This window comes from Aulonocara sp. 'chitande type north' Nkhata Bay, linkage group LG1, assembly GCF_057382095.1.
Source record: "Aulonocara sp. 'chitande type north' Nkhata Bay isolate Kocher_YH1m ecotype deep benthic linkage group LG1, A_spYH_male_GT1.1, whole genome shotgun sequence".
Taxonomy (NCBI): Eukaryota; Metazoa; Chordata; class Actinopteri; order Cichliformes; family Cichlidae; genus Aulonocara; species Aulonocara sp. 'chitande type north' Nkhata Bay.
Genome location: NC_141344.1, coordinates 25,359,148 through 25,375,841, shown reverse-complemented (window position 1 = coordinate 25,375,841; position 16,694 = coordinate 25,359,148). Strand labels below are relative to the sequence as shown.

At 40.6% G+C, this 16,694-nt stretch overlaps 1 long non-coding RNA gene across 1 annotated transcript; it reads left to right on the top strand.

Annotated features, from left to right (window-relative positions):
- The first annotated feature begins 15,131 nt into the window (after nucleotides 1-15,131).
- Nucleotides 15,132-15,773, top strand: LOC147339172 (uncharacterized). The gene is made up of 3 exons (XR_015130243.1): nucleotides 15,132-15,291; nucleotides 15,369-15,518; nucleotides 15,600-15,773. It is a non-coding gene; the product is annotated as an uncharacterized LOC147339172 (long non-coding RNA).
- Nucleotides 15,774-16,694: the final 921 nt, after the last annotated feature.

Below are 16,694 nucleotides of genomic sequence, written 5' to 3'. Positions count from 1 at the left end.
TAGTAAACGTTTGACCTCTGTTATTGCCAACAAAGGTTATGTTACAAAGTATTGAGTTGTATTTTTGTTATTGACCAAATACTTATTTTCCACCCTGATTTACGAATAAATTCTTTACAAATCCTACCATGTGGATTCATGGATTTTTTTTTCACATTCTGTCTCTCACAGTTGAAGTGTACCTCTGGTGCAAATTACTGACCTCTGTCATCATTTTAGGTGGGGGAACTTGCACAATCGGTGGCTGACTAAATACTTTTTTGCCCCACTGTAGCTTCACGTGTCATTTTAAGTGTGTTTACCTATTTCACATGCACTAATGCAGACCCACACCTGTGTTTTTTAAAGGTACGCTGAAAACACACTGAATGATCCCTCTCTGAGGATGAATGTTTCATGATTTCATAAAACAATTTCAAAACTGAATTTGCCACACCACAGTTTTTCACTTCGCCTCAGTCCATTTTAAATGAGCTCAAGTCCCTGGTAGACGATCGAATTTTCTAATTTGGCCATACAGCAATGAAGTGTGTTCACCGTTATTGGTTTTCAGAAATGCTCCTGAGTCGATCAAGTGACTTCCTCTACAGGACCTGTGTTTTTAGTGTAGTGTCATCTTGAGGCATGAAGATCATGGGAACTGAATATCGCCTTTTAAACTCGAACTTTGTGCAGAGAAATTTCTACAGAATCTTTGAATACTATACATTCTGAATAGTCAACACTCCCAATTCTTTGATATATATTTTTAACTTTGCTTAATGGATATCTTGGATTTTAAATGTTTTTTCCAGATAATCCTTCTGTAGTGAAACTCTCATCAATTATGTTGGTTACCTGTTGCTGTTTAACCTCATTTGTACTTTGGAATGTGCTTTATCACAAGAATGTTTTCCAAACTAAAGCTCATACTTATATAATTACAAATTATATTGGATGTTTATTAACCATGACATGAAACTGCATTGTAACATGTAAATACAGTGATGTGCAAATGTTTTAGACAGGTGAGAAAAAATGCTGTAAACAAAGAATGCTTTCAAAAATGGAAGCGTTAGTCATTTATTTCCATGCATCAACAAAATGCAGTGAATGAACAAAAGGGAAATCTAACTCAAATCAATATTTGGTGTGCATTAATTCTTCTAGGTACACTTGCACTCAGTTTTTGAAGGAAGGTTGTTCCAAAAAGCTTGGCGAACTAACCACAGATCTTCTGCAGATGCAGCCTTCCTCACATCCTTCTGTCTCTTCATGTACTCCCAGACACACTCCATGATGTTGCGATTAGGGTTCTGTGGGGACCATACCATCACTTCCAGTACTTCTTTTTCTTATTGACGCTGAAGACAGTTCTTAATGACTTTGGCTGTATGTTTGGGGTCGCCGTCCTGCTCCAGAATACATTTAAATTTCATTTAAATTTCAGACATTAATCAAAAACCCAAATCAGGTATTTCAAAATGTTACAAGGTCCATACTAATTCTTAAACCTCAGGATGTATTAACAGGGAAAGATGTTATTTCCAAATCAAGTCCAGACAGGGCACTAATAGTACACATATTTGGAGCAATTACTTTATGTTATGTATTTATTTCCAAATTGAGCAAGCTATCAGCTGGTGTGGAAGATTTTGCAGAAAATTACATTATGATGCAGGGAACGTGCCTGCGTGCTGGACACACATACAGACACAGCAACACAAAGAGTATGTCACACTCTGCAGAGCAACACTGATGGAAAGTCTGTTTGCTTCCCATCTGTTTCTGCCTTTCAGTCTACTGGGTTGTTCTCTGTCTTTCCTGCTGATGGAATATAACTCATTCTTAATTGATTTATAACTATGGCTTTGCCATATTGATCACCTTGGCACAAAAACACAAATATGTGTTGATGCAATGCAAATTAATTCCTTTAATTATTGGACAAGTCTTTATTAAAGCAGATGGAAGCTCTTACCACACAAAATCTTTCAGCTTTTTGAATTTAACTACGACATGTTTACCATGTTGTTGGTGTCAAGGGTGGATCTTTTTCTGTATGTGAATAAATCTGATATGAAATGTACTACTGATGTTGATTCAAATGAGATTTGTCTATTTGAACCTTGTAGTGAGACTAGGCTTACATCATCAGTGTTGGAAGTTGGGCCGCCATAGACAGTTATGGATTATGCTGGTATTTTTGCTACAAAAGGTAAAAGTTTGAAAACAGCCAGGAAGCTGTGTAACATGCAAACCAAAGCAGATTGTAATGACTTGCAAATTGCATAAATCCGTATTCTCTTGACAAAAGAACTTAAAAAGAACATGTTTAAACTGATTCTTTTTAATGTTTCATGGAAAATATTGGCTAATTTTGAATTAGAAAACATCAACACATGTCAAAAAGTTGGAAAGTGCTTTACAGTGCTTTAAAAGAAAAACAACAACGCTGGAAGAACATCGTGCGATTAAATTAGATTCCTGTCAGGATTCAAGGTGGCACAGTGATTCCTCAGGTGGTGCTGTGATCAAGTCCTCGCTGGCTAAGGTCCTCGAGAGGTTTAGGGTGATGGCAAACCATTCTCCAGAAATGGTCAGACCTGATTTGATAGTATTTGTTAAAGTTTGCAGCACATTGCAAGCACCTGACCAGAGGAGAAATGTCATCCTGTCAGTCTGTAAAGATGGGAAGATGTTGGTGGACCTCAGGAAGAAGCTAGTCTTCCCAAGAAAGGTTATAACATTCACTCTGGTCAGATATTGTCCTGTGGTTTATAGCAGGGAAAAGGGTCTTTATCATTAAAATTTCCATCCCTTGAAAGTAAGGTTTACGGAGCCCCGCAGGGGACATGGGAGAAAAAAAAAATTAGGGAGAAAAAAAAAATTAGGGAGAAAAAAAAAAATTAAGACGGACTTTTGCGAGATCTCGCAAAAGTATTGCGAGATCTCGCAAAAGTTTTAGCCGCATTCTTCGGAGGCCTCCAGCTCGAAGCCAACGGGGAGGTCAAGGCACGATGTGCCGGGAAAGCGGTGTTCCTCCCGGCTGTAGTAGGTCTCGACCTCCAGTTAGCTTCGAGCTAGTGGCCGCCAGCTCGAAGCCGACCGGGAGGTCGAGGCACGATGTGCCGGGAAAGCGGTGTTCCTCCCAGCTGTAGTAGGTCTCGACCTCCCGTTAGCTTCGAGCTAGTGGGTGTCAGATCTCCAAAAACGTCGGAGCACTTTTGCAAATATGTGATGTCTTGTAAACCGAGCAGGTATCTGACGTTTACACAACTACATTCACGCCTCAAAATATCTTAAAAGTGTATTTTGTGACCCAGAAAGAGTAATATTACAACTAAGTAGCTGCCGCCATTGTTGGAGTTTTGCGAGATCCCGAGTTAGTTTTGCGAGATCTCGCAATACTTTTGCGAGATCCCGAGTTTGTTTTGCGAGATCTCGCAAAAGTCCGTCTTAATTTTTTTTTTCTCCCTAATTTTTTTTTTCTCCTATGTCCCCTGCGGGGCTCCGTAAAGGTTTGACGTTAGCGTATAAGAAAAAACATCTCAAATATGCTGAGTTGGCAGCGTATTGTCAGCAGGCTAGATGAGAAGCCAAGGTTTATCCCACGGAGGTTAGGTGTCAGGGATTAGTGGGACAAACAGTTGTCCCGATATTCCCTGGTGCTGGCTCGACATGCCAAAACCTGCAGAATTCGGTGAAGGAATTAGGACACAACACACACCCAGAACACAAACAACTGCACACTAGATATAATGACTGTTGTTGATTCTGAGGACATACATATTAAACAAAGTTCTCAAATAGACCACAAAGTATGTGTACATTTTAGGTAACATCACACCAAAGTGTAGTCACGTGACTATAAGAGGACAGATTCTTTTCTAGAGTTACAAAAACTGTATATAAGAATAACATTTATATTTTAAATGCCAAGCTTCCTCTTTTTGATGCTCCACTTCTGTTGCACAGTTTGATTGTTATTGATCATGACTGAGGTTCATTTTTCAGCTCAAAAATGTAATTTTCATCTTCTGTTTAACATTTGCAAGAGATGTGACAAAAATGTTAAACAGCATCCCTCTAGCTTGTTTGTTTCCTTGTTTTTGATGTACACTGCGGAGCTTTCAGGAGTTCTGCGGTGGTCTTTAAACCACTGCTGCTGCGTGTCCCAGAGATTGCCTGTTATTCACGAAGCTTCTGATTCTGAAACATATTGACGATTAGGGATGGGTATCGTTTAGGTTTTATCCGATACCGGTGCCAAATCGGTACTTTTGAAACGGTGCCGGTGCTCAAACGGTGCTCAAACCGGTGCTTAAAGAATGGAGAACACAAAATTGGTCCTAAAACCTCTCATGTTCAGCTGGTTTTTTGTAAAAAGATAACAATGTTAGCCTTTTCTGCAGCTATGGGGCATATATGGTATCACTCTTAGCTGGAAGCAGTGCTTAAACAATGGAAAAAACACAAACTTTGTCCAAAAACCTCTCATGTTTAGCTGTTTCCCTCTTTTTCTTTAGTCATTTTAGCCTTTTTGGCCAGGGTGAAGGGAGTATCTGTCATCAAACAAGAAGACAACCGCATGTAGCTACGACTGTGTTTGCTAGTTCACCTCACATGCATTAATGTAATAACGTGGTTAGCCTACGCAACGTAAATTACACATGAACAACATTAAGCTACTCACGCAGAGAAGAACGGCTGCTGCTGCCATCATCATTTCTGCTACACTGGCAGGGCTACGGGCCAGGACTCTCCTCTTCGGGGTTTTTGGGGGATATTGCTAACTCCGGGTCCGATAACAGGCAACTCACGCACAGTAGATGTGCTCAGTGTGAGGTCTCGCAGCAAGCTATCATACGGCGCATTTCTGGGCTTTTAAAAAAAACTCTATGCGTCACCAGGTGTTTCATCGGATTTCAGGTGTTACCTCCTTTGACAGTATCACCGTATCAGCTTAAAGCACTTGTTGCAGGCTGCTGAGTTTGCATATTTTGCTGTGAAGTACAGCCAGACTTTTGACCACTTCGCCTTGGGCATTTTTAATCTGTAGCTCTGCTCTGAAAGAACGTACGTACCTGGGCCCGCCTACTATCCTCGGAAACGTAAAATGATTGGCGCTGCTTTTCGGTCTGGTTACTACCCATCCCTATTGACGATGGAATGACCATGGTCAGTATGTTAATCTAATGGTGAGTAATTTATAGTACTAATAGTCTGTGTCATCACATATTCATCATGGGTTGATAGAAGGAAAATAACTCTAACATTACTTATAATGTTACACCAGCTACAATATTAAATGGATTGGTTGTGAAGAATATTAAACACATTATTTGTTTTTCAGTTGTTATGCGTATATTTATGGTGCCTTTAGGCTATGCTACATTTCTTGATATTTTGCTTTAAAGGAGCCAGACTGTCTCATAACTTTTCTAAAGTGGTCTTGAGCAATAGTTTATCAATCAATAGTTCAATCAGTCCAAGGAATGTTTTTTGTTTGTTTGTTTATTTGTTTTTACTGTTACTTCTACTACTGATTAAATATGTAATAATAATTTAGATATGTTATTATTATTAAATAAATATTATTATTAAATTCATGCACTTAGTTCTGTACATTATATGCTGGGCCTAGGCCAGAGGGACATTAAATGCTTATGATTATCTGTGATCAGTTAATGGTGTTAGTCATAATGGCTATTTAATAATAAGATGAAACAGAACTACAATGAGAACCATTAGACAGTTAAAGGGAAAACAAGATACAGTGGGGCAAAAAAGTATTTAGTCAGCCACCGATTGTGCAAGTTCCCCCACTTAAAATGATGACAGAGGTCAGTAATTTGCACCAGAGGTACACTTCAACTGTGAGAGACAGAATGTGAAAAAAAAATCCATGAATCCACATGGTAGGATTTGTAAAGAATTTATTCGTAAATTAGGGTGGAAAATAAGTATTTGGTCACCTCAAACAAGGAAAATCTCTGGCTCTCACAGACCTGTAACGTCTTCTGTAAGAAGCTTTTCTGTCCCCCACTCGTTACCTGTATGAATGGCACCTGTTTGAACTCATCATCTGTATAAAAGACACCTGTCCACAGCCTCAAACAGTCAGACTCCAAACTCCGCCATGGCCAAGACCAAAGAGCTTTCGAAGGACACCAGGAAAAGTATTGTAGACCTGCACCAGACTGGGAAGAGTGAATCTACAATAGGCAAGCAGCTTGGTGTGAAAAAATCAACTGTGGGAGCAATCATCAGAAAATGGAAGACATACAAGACCACTGATAATCTCCCTCGATCTGGGGCTCCACGCAAGATCTCATCCCGTGGGGTCAAAATGATCATGAGAACGGTGAGCAAAGATCCCAGAACCACACGGGGGGACCTGGTGAATGACCTGCAGAGAGCTGGGACCAAAGTAACAAAGGTCACCATCAGTAACACACTACAACGGCAGGGAATCAAATCCCGCAGTGCCAGACGTGTTCCGCTGCTGAAGCCAGTGCATGTCCAGGCCCGTCTGAAGTTTGCCAGAGAGCACATGGATGATACAGCAGAGGATTGGGAGAATGTCATGTGGTCAGATGAAACCAAAGTAGAACTTTTTGGTATAAACTCAACTCGTCGTGTTTGGAGGAAGAAGAATACTGAGTTGCATCCCAAGAACACCATACCTACTGTGAAGCATGGGGGTGGAAACATCATGCTATGGGGCTGTTTTTCTGCCAAGGGGACAGGACGACTGATCCGTGTTAAGGACAGAATGAATGGGGCCATGTATCGTGAGATTTTGAGCCAAAACCTCCTTCCATCAGTGAGAACTTTGAAGATGAAACGAGGCTGGGTCTTCCAACATGACAATGATCCAAAACACACCGCCCGGGCAACAAAGGAGTGGCTCCGTAAGAAGCATTTGAAAGTCCTGGAGTGGCCTAGCCAGTCTCCAGACCTCAACCCCATAGAAAATCTGTGGCGGGAGTTGAAAGTCCGTGTTGCTCGGCGACAGCCCCAAAACATCACTGCTCTCGAGAAGATCTGCATGGAGGAATGGGCCAAAATACCAGCTACTGTGTGTGCAAACCTGGTAAAGACCTATAGTAAACGTTTGACCTCTGTTATTGCCAACAAAGGTTATGTTACAAAGTATTGAGTTGTATTTTTGTTATTGACCAAATACTTATTTTCCACCCTGATTTACGAATAAATTCTTTACAAATCCTACCATGTGGATTCATGGATTTTTTTTTCACATTCTGTCTCTCACAGTTGAAGTGTACCTCTGGTGCAAATTACTGACCTCTGTCATCATTTTAGGTGGGGGAACTTGCACAATCGGTGGCTGACTAAATACTTTTTTGCCCCACTGTATACTAAACATCATTTTTTAGAAATAATAGAAATGATTAGAAAAGAATTTAACTTTATTGTCATTGCACACGTCACAAGTGCAAGGCAATGAAATGCAGTGGTGCCCCCTCAACTGTCCTGTGGTTTGCATCTGTTGTGGTGCCTGACATCATGAAATGTTCACACAGACCTGTTTTAAGAAGCTATTAATTAGATCTACCATCAATTTATCCTGGGTTAAAAAAATAACATGAACCGAAATGTCTTATCTTGGGGGAAAAAAAAGTGTAATGTTTTGTCCCTTTGGCTCATAAGCAAAACAATCACGCTGTCTGCCATTTCACACAAAAGCTGAGTAGCTATAGTCCTTGCTCATTTTAAATTGTGCTTGGGCTGACATTTAGTTGAATATGGACTGGCTTGAGTGTGACTTTTGAGAGGCTTTCATCTCCCAAGAGAATCAATGTTTTTGATAAAGGTTCTGATAGAAATTGCTGGGGTCTGGAGTACTGAGACTCAGGTGGAGTGCAGGATTTATCCAGAGGAGAGCCGTGATATTTCAAATCATTCCGCCGTATTAGTCGGAAGTCTGAGTGTTGTGTAGAAGTAGGAGTTGGAGCTGAGTGGGCTGGAACAATTCAGAATGGCGTTCTAGCATCTTCAGTTAATGAGTAATTAAATCTGATGAACAGGTTAATGCATGTTGGTGTTGAATGAGATGGCTTCTTAGTGTGCTGCAGCCCTGTGTTGCTTCAAGTGACAGCATAAAGATATTTGCTCAGTAATAAGAAAATAATGAGATTCCGTGCTCCACTTTCAATGCATCCCTTTTTTCTTTGCGTCCCGTGATGTGTTCATGTATGCAGACATAAAGTTGAGGTTGTGGAACTTCATCATTTAGCTAGCTACAGAAGAGGAGCAAGTATAAAGCAAGTAACATTTTTTTTTTAAGTGCAGGTAATTTCAAGTGCAACAAATATCACCAAACATAGAAAATGCTGCAAATTCAGTTTTATAAACTGAAAATTTAAAAAAAGGTCCAAGTAATCCCATAGTTCATTTTAGAGTTTTTAAATCAGATATTGTTAGGGATGGGTATCGAAACCCGGTTCTTGTTGAGAACCGGTTCCCACTGTTTCAATTCCTTGGAATTGTTTGCCATTTTTGCAAACGATTCCCTTATCGATTTCAGTCGCTCCGAATGACGTCACCACGTTGCGGAGCGTCATTTACCCGGCAGGAAACACGGCGCCAGCGGCTCAAATGCTCAAAAGTTTGGTCATACTTTACGAGAACGGATGACAACAGGGCAACTTGCAATACTTGCAAAGTAGAGATTTCATTTAAGGGAGGAAACACTGCGAATTTGCAAAAGCATTTGCTCACAAAACACGCGATAACCTTAAATGAATGTTGTGTTTTTAATTCTGCTCCGGACTCGTGAATCTCAACCCAGCAGCAGCGGTAACGTTTGCACGTCCTCTCCCGTTAATGCGGCAGGTAAACTAACAGTGCATATTATGTTAGCTGCCTTATTACAAAACCTGCTATTACTGTGCATTTAGGTGACCATGATGAGACAGAGTCTGGCTCAGATGCTGGCAGTTCTCGCTGCAGTCTACCGGTAGCGTCTCCTTTCAGGCCAGGATAGACGAATGTCACCGAGCAGTGACTAAGTTTGTGGTCAAAGGCTTGAACCCATTTGCCACAGCAGATGCCCCCAATTTCACTTTGGTAAGTGAATGTGTTTAATTGTAGGCAGGGACATTACTGGATATTCTTGTGTAATTGCTACAGAATAATTTATGTTACACTTTGTTATTGCTACAGAAGAATATTTATTTTATTATTTTACATTTACAATTTTTTTTCCTGTCAAGTCAAGTCAAGTCAAGTTTATTTATAGAGCACATTTAAAAACAACCAAGGCTGACCAAAGTGCTGTACAGTAAATACAGATAAAAATACAATAGAACACAATTTCGTAAAACACCTCGCTGATCAAATAAAAAATAAATAAACAAATAAATTAAACCTTTCTAAAAGCCAATGAAAAGAGGTGAGTTTTAAGAGCAGTTTTAAAAGTTTCTAGGCTTTTGGAGAATCTGACGTGAGGAGGTAAACTGTTCCACAGTCTGGGTGCAGCCACAGCAAACGCCCTCTCTCCCTTTGTCTTTAATTTATACCTGGGAACATCTAAAAGCATCAGATCGGCTGACCTCAAAGATCTCCTGGGGCGATAAGTACTAAGGAGTTCTGACAGGTAAGAAGGTGCAGTGCCATTTAAAACCTTAAAAGCCAGCAGTAAGATTTTAAAATCAATCCTAAAAGCAACTGGGAGCCAGTGGAGAGAGCAGAGAACCGGAGTGATGTGGTCTCTTTTTTTTGAACCGGTCAACAGGCGAGCGGCAGCGTTCTGCACCAGTTGAAGGCGATGTAGACAGGAACGATCTAGGCCAGCATAGAGGGAATTACAGTAGTCCAGCCGTGAAGTAATAAAAGCATGGACCACTCTTTCTAGATCGTTCCTGCAAAGGTAAGACTTGACTTTGGCTAAAATCCGTAAATGATAAAAAGATCCCTTAACTACAGAGCTGATTTGTTTATCAAGTTTAAAAGCATTGTCAAAAATAACTCCAAGACTCTTAATGGAAGAAGTTCAATCGGAGGTTAGGGGTCCCAAAAAGTCAAGAGAGAAGTTGGGATCTTTAGGAAGCCCAAACACAATGACTTCAGTTTTGCTTTCATTAAGGTGTAAGAAGTTAAGAGTCATCCAAGTCTTAATGTCAGACAAGCAGGAGAGTAGCGGCTGCAAAGAAACATTGCAGTTTAACCTCAGAGGGAGGTAGATCTGAATATCATCGGCAAAGATGTGGAAGGACACATTATGTTTACGGAGCACATCGCCCAGAGGGAGCAAGTACAGAATAAACAACAGGGGGCCTAGTATGGACCCCTGAGGTACGCCACAGGTTCCTGGGGACCCTGTGACACCCCATTGAAGAGCCGTAGGCTGTGGATCTCTTAAGATCTCACTGTTGGGTTTGTAAGGCCATGTTACTCCTAAATTTCTATCTTGTTCAAAGAGAAGATATAAAACAAAGTTCTAAATTAATCGACCTTAGTGTTCTCCTTTTTTAAAAATAAGAATCGATAAGAGAATCGATAAAGAATCGAATCGTTAAACAGAATCGAAAATGGAATCGGAATCGTTAAAATCTCATCAATACCCATCCCTAGATATTGTGTCTGAATGTGATGTTTTTCTCAATTGCATTTTTGTGACACGTCTTGCAAAAAAACTGAAGTGTACTTTAAATACCAAGCAGTTTATTGCAGGCTAAACTGCTTAATTGGCAGTTTTGTGATAAAGTTTACAGTGACGCACTATGCTGAATTGGTTATATCTAGAGTACTGTTACTAGGTTACGTCATGGGTGGCAGAGATCAATTTATATTTAAGATAATGACACTGATTAGATTCCTTCATTGAATGCTAGTTTTTATACTTATATACTTAATATCTGGTGGTTTGAAATCAGCCATATGACCCGCACTACATCTGTTTACATTTTACTAAACTCTGCTGGCTAAATCCACAAAGAGCAGTCAGTATCAGAGCAGGAGGACAGGTCAGCTGGTGTACACTCAGTGGCCAAACTCCACTTTAACCCCTTTGAGGAATAAAAAACATTATGTACTGTAAGTTCCCAAGCTGACCGTGTCTTAATGAAGATGTGGCTCGTGCATGAATCGGCTGTTTTTTTCTGAAGGCTGCAGATACTTATTTCAGTCAGTATTACATGTTTCAAAATTCAGACATAAATCTAATATACTAACGCAGTCCCATTAATAGCTGCGTTTTGACTGACATTTCAATGGTATGTGTTAGCTCTAGAAAATAAAAGCGAAGGAAAAAAGAAAACCACATGAAAGCATTGCGTGCTGCTGAGCACTGCTGAGAAAAGACACACAGACATTTCCTTGTGTACTGATCTCGGTGTAGAAATCTAAAAAAAAAAGCCTGAATCTGTTCACTGTACAAATGAACTTGGCTGCCTGTAAGACAGCATGCATCCTTGTATGCTTCTTGTATGCCTCTCCTCCCTCCCTCCAGCACTCCACATTCACTTCTATTAAGTTCTACTCAGTGTTACTGAGGACCCCAAATATGTGAAGCACAGTTTTAAACAGAGGGTGAGGAGGTATTAAAAACCTACAAGACTGAATTAGAGTGCTGACATTGCACAGCTTTGTTCGCCTTGTAATCGGAAGGGTGCCAGTTCGAGCCCCGGCTTGGACAGTCTCGGTTGTTGTGTCCTTGGGCAAGACACTTCACCCGTTGCCTACTGGTGGTGGTCAGAGGGCCTGGTGGCGCCAGTGTCCGGCAGCCTCGCCTCTGTCAGTGCGCCCCAGGGTGGCTGTGGCTACAATGTAGCTTGCCATCACCAGTGTGTGAATGTGTGTATGAATGGGTGGATGACTGGATGTATAAAGCGCTTTGGGGTCCTTAGGGACTAGTAAAGCGCTATATAAATACAGGCCATTTTACCAAGTTAGAAAACCCCTCTACTGTACCTGCTACACACATCCTACCAGCAGTGCATATGGCTGATTTTTGCTTTTGTGTGTATTTAAGTCTCAGTCTTTACTGCTGGTTTGAAGTTAAACAAAAAAGTCAAGAGCAAAGAGCAACAACAACAAAGAAGGTGAGATAATTCATTCAACATCTAACTGGTCTTCCTTTTTGCACAGAGAGCAGCTGCACACTATTCCTCTAATGAGGTTATTCGCTGCCAGGCTATGGTGACGGACAGGTTGAAATTGTATGTAGTCTGTGGATTGTGTTTTTAATTTGTGTTTCACTGACGACCTCATACCTTGTATAATATCAGGCACACTGTTATTTCTAAGAAGGTTTGATGGCCCGGGAGAAAAAGCAAAATATGAAAGCCCCAGAAGTCTTGAAATGTGAGAGAAAGTTAAGGAAAGCAGGAGTGTATGGATGCATATATGGATAGCCTTACTCTTATCGTCTCTAGGAGCCTCCACTCTCTGTGTCTTCTTAGTCGTTTTGGCAGAGGGTGAACAATTTCCAGGTCATAGCGAGGACACAAAGAAGCACAAGCATAATGTAAAGCACGTGGTGTCAAACTGACTCAAACTTCATGTCAAGGATCATTAAGGGTGAGGAGAAATGTGTCACCTCCTACAACCACTGAACAGACAACAGTCTTTAGTGGAAGAGCCCACAGTTTATAGTCCTAATGCAGATCAGGTCAAGAGTGCAACCAGGAGCATCCTTGTCATTTTTCTATATTCACGGGGTTGTGCACTATGAATGCATCCCCCCAGGGTGAGACTGTCAGTGCAGAGGTCCACGCTAAGGTCTTGAGGCATCAGAGGGAGAACAATTGGCACAAATGACCTGAACTGTCAGACAGTCAGCATGCATTTAATAATGTCACGTTTTACAAGTCAGTGGAAGCTGAAGTGGATTAAATGGACTATTCAGTGTGCTCGCATTTGAACAACACAGTCAAGGGTTACAATTCACACCTGCCAAACATACACAAAAACAACGTGTTGGTCTTTAATGACTAGAAACCCAAAACAACACAACTGTATCACGATAGCCTTTAACAACAACACTCGTTCTAACAAGTCAGCAACAAATATTTTACTTGAATCTAGCAATACTCTAAATTCTGAGGTGGAACTGCAAAAAATGCTTGCGTGACTGATACCATTTCTCAGGAACATAATGACATACAACACAGGGTGAGACAGGTTTGTTATGTCTAACTAACTTTGAGTTCATGGCCCGGCCCAATTATCCACACCATTAATTCTTATCATATTTTCTAACAACATCTACTGCTGAAGAACGTAAGAGAGGGAAAAAGCAACAGAAAAAAGAAAACATTTTAGTTTACGGCTAATTGGGGTGGTTCTTAGTATTTTCTAGCTGAATATTTTTTAGTTCAAGGAATGTCAGAACTTTGGGGTATTTTAACTTTGATTTGATCAACAATTGAAGGAATATAATTATCTCACGACTCAAATCTAGCCAACCTCTAATGGAGAGTACACGGCATTGTGAAACCTGGTATGTAACAAGTGCACGGATCTTCATATGAGTGATGATTATGTATATTATTATATTATGATAATAATACTGTGGTGAAAACCAAAACCCTCACAAAAAACAGTTTTTAACAAAAACTCCTTAAAATAGAAAAAAGAATTTCTATTTTAATTTAATCCTCTGGAGTCAATGCACACACCAGTCCAAATCACATGACCGATTTGAGATGACCTAGCACAGCCTCACTAAAGTGCAGACTCCAGACTGTATACTAGTTTTTAATACTTGTAGTTATGTGGATTTTTTTTGACAGTTTGATGCACATAAATCCTACACTGCAAAAATAAATAGCCAACAAGCTTATGTCCTCTGTTGTGACAGTAACTGTAAATAACACAGAAGCTTTTTAGATCCCATGCAAAATAATACAAAATTAAAAATGTTCGGAGTCACGCTTAGTGTTATATTTTCGGTCATCTCAGTAGATATTTGGGATTTGAGTTTGTTTTAGTTTGATATTGCGATGCACAATTCTCTACTTAACTTAGAGGGTTAGTATGATGACTTGGACTTTAGTGGGTTAAAAAATATTAAATAAGAAAATTGAGAAATTTCAGATGCATTTTTTTTTAGATAAATGATTAAAGGTAGGTGTAATAGTGGGGCAATCGTGGCTCAAGAGTTGGCAGTTCGTTTTGTAATCGGAAGGTTGCTGCTTTGAGTCCCAGCTCCGACAGTCTCGGTCGTTGTGTCCTTGGGCAAGACACTTCACCCGTTGCCTACTGGTGGTGGTCAGAGGGCCCGGTGGCGCCAGCGTCCGGCAGCCTCGCCTCTGTCAGTGCGCCCCAGGGCAGCTGTGGCCACAATGTAGCTTTCCATCACCAGTGTGTGAATGGATGAATGACTGAATGTAGTGTAAAGCACTTTGGGGTCCTTAGGGACTAAGTAAAGCGCTATACAAATACAGGCCATTTACCAGTTTACCATTTAATAAATTGAAGTGTCTGCCAAAAATTATGCCTCTTTGGTCCCATTTCAGTTATGCAGCTCCTGATTTTTGTAACATGGTATGCAAAGGCACAAGTGCATGAGTAAGTACATTTCTAGATTTGGAGCACATATAAATACAGGATCATAGAGTTCCCAAATGGTACAAAACGTGATTGCAGTGACATCAGAAGAGCGGTGTTCTGCAGAATTTTTACTAACATATACAGGGCTTAATTTATCTACAAAACCACAAATACTTTAGAAATTTGTCAAAAATGTTTTTAAAACTAAAAATTATGTTGTTATTCATTAGGCAAAAAAAAATGTTCACTTTTTTTCAATAAAATTTCAGCCAGCACATTAGACTTCTCTGAAAAGTGAGAAATTAGTCAAGCGCAACATATATATTGAAAAAATGAGATTCTAGGTTCTCTTGTTGGCAGAGTTTGGACCAAATCCCTCAGATGTGGGAAAAGGAAGAATTTCAGAGACCAGATTGATGCAGAGCAGCATCGAGCTGTGTGTCTGAGGTATGTGTTCAGTGTACCTGTACATAAGCGACAAATGCACTTGTTGCCAAATGCAGTGGTCTGATTGGACAAATGTGTTCTGAAAACTTGATCCAACTTGATAAAAAAAAAAAAATTGCTGCAAATTTGTCCTTGTTAGGTACTGGGTGTGAACTGCTGCATTAAGAACAAGTAAATCTGTCATGGTCCGCGGCCCGGCGTCTGAGGTGCTGATGGGATGCCCACTCCCGTGGGCGTGGCCGCTGACTCCACACCTGCATCCCATCCCAGGCGATCACCAGGTGGACCATTTAATCCTGCCCAGCCTGCTGCTCCACGCCAGTCCGTAATCGTCCTTCAGCGGTAACGCACACCTACGGGAAAGTCCTTAGGCAATCCTATCCGTGTGAACTAGTACTAACTCTGCCTTGTATACCCAGATCACTGCTCGGCGTGTTTTGAGTCACCAGCCTGTCCACCTGCCTGTCCAGAATTTGGATCACGATCAACCCCAGCCGCCTCGCCCTTTCTGGAGCTTCTCCCCACGGACCCTCACCCCTCCCTCCGGTTCCCTTGGCCCCGCTATCATCGTAAGACGCGTACACTACCTCCCCTTGTATGCTGCCGGTTTACCCGCACCCCAATAATCCTTTTTTCTTTTTCTGTTTCAGCCTCCCACGGTCCCGCTCTCGGCGTTTCCTGCGCGATTCTTCTCCCGGTCCCTCGGTTTCTCTGGTTCCGTGCGTTTTCTCCCTTCTACTCTCCCGGGACACTCTCAGTTATAATAAAGTTTATTTTTTCTCTCGTACCGCTGTGTGTGTGTTCTGCTCCTGGGTCCAGCTTGTGTGTTGAACTTCGGTTCTTGACAAAATCTGAAAATAATTTTAATGCAGAAAATATTTGCATGAATTTTACACATCCAGTGTGTAGAGGTCTTTACCTTCCTCTCTCTCCTTCTGACCAAAAAAATGAAGGAAACATGTTTCATGTTTTTGTGTGATTTTGAATTCCAATTTTGTTCCCACTGACCATTGTTACATTACTTTGTTCTCGTGGTGTATTTCAGTAAAGACTTTCAACTTTAATATTTGATTCAAGATCTAATGTGAGATTTAAATGTTCCCTTAATTGTTTTTGGCGAGTAAACTGCCAGGATCACAAATCCAAATTTCACTTCTATTCACAGCAGTTCCTGGAAGTTCACTGTGCTGCTTTCAAATTACCATCAAGAGTTGCTAACCTGCATTTCCAGAACAATTTACACTGCTTCTCACTGAGCCTACTTTTCATGGAGTGTAAGGATTAGGACCTGGATCAGGTTTGGTCCAGAGTATGCTATCAGACTAATGGCATATTCTCCCAAAAAGGTTACTTGGAGCTTTGTTAGAGCTTATGATGAGCAAATGTGCTCTAAAGAAATAACTTTTCCAGCTCGTTTGTGTTCACAGATGGGTAATGTAGTAAGTTATAAAAGGAAGCAAGGTTGTTTTAAGTTTTAGACTGTTGTAATTCCTTCTTATCAGTCTGCTGTAAATGCCCTTAAAAGCCTTCAGTTGAACCAAATTGCCACAGCAAGAGTCCTATCAGAGACTAGAAAGAGACATCATGTTCTTCCTCTTTTTAAAATCCTTCTTCTCGCATTCAAAGCCTTGAATAATCAAACACCATCTTTTAAAGACATTTAGTATTACATTATCCCAGTAAAGCACTTTGCTGTCAGACTGTGAGCTTACTTGTGGTTCTTAGAGTTTCTGAAAGTAGAACTA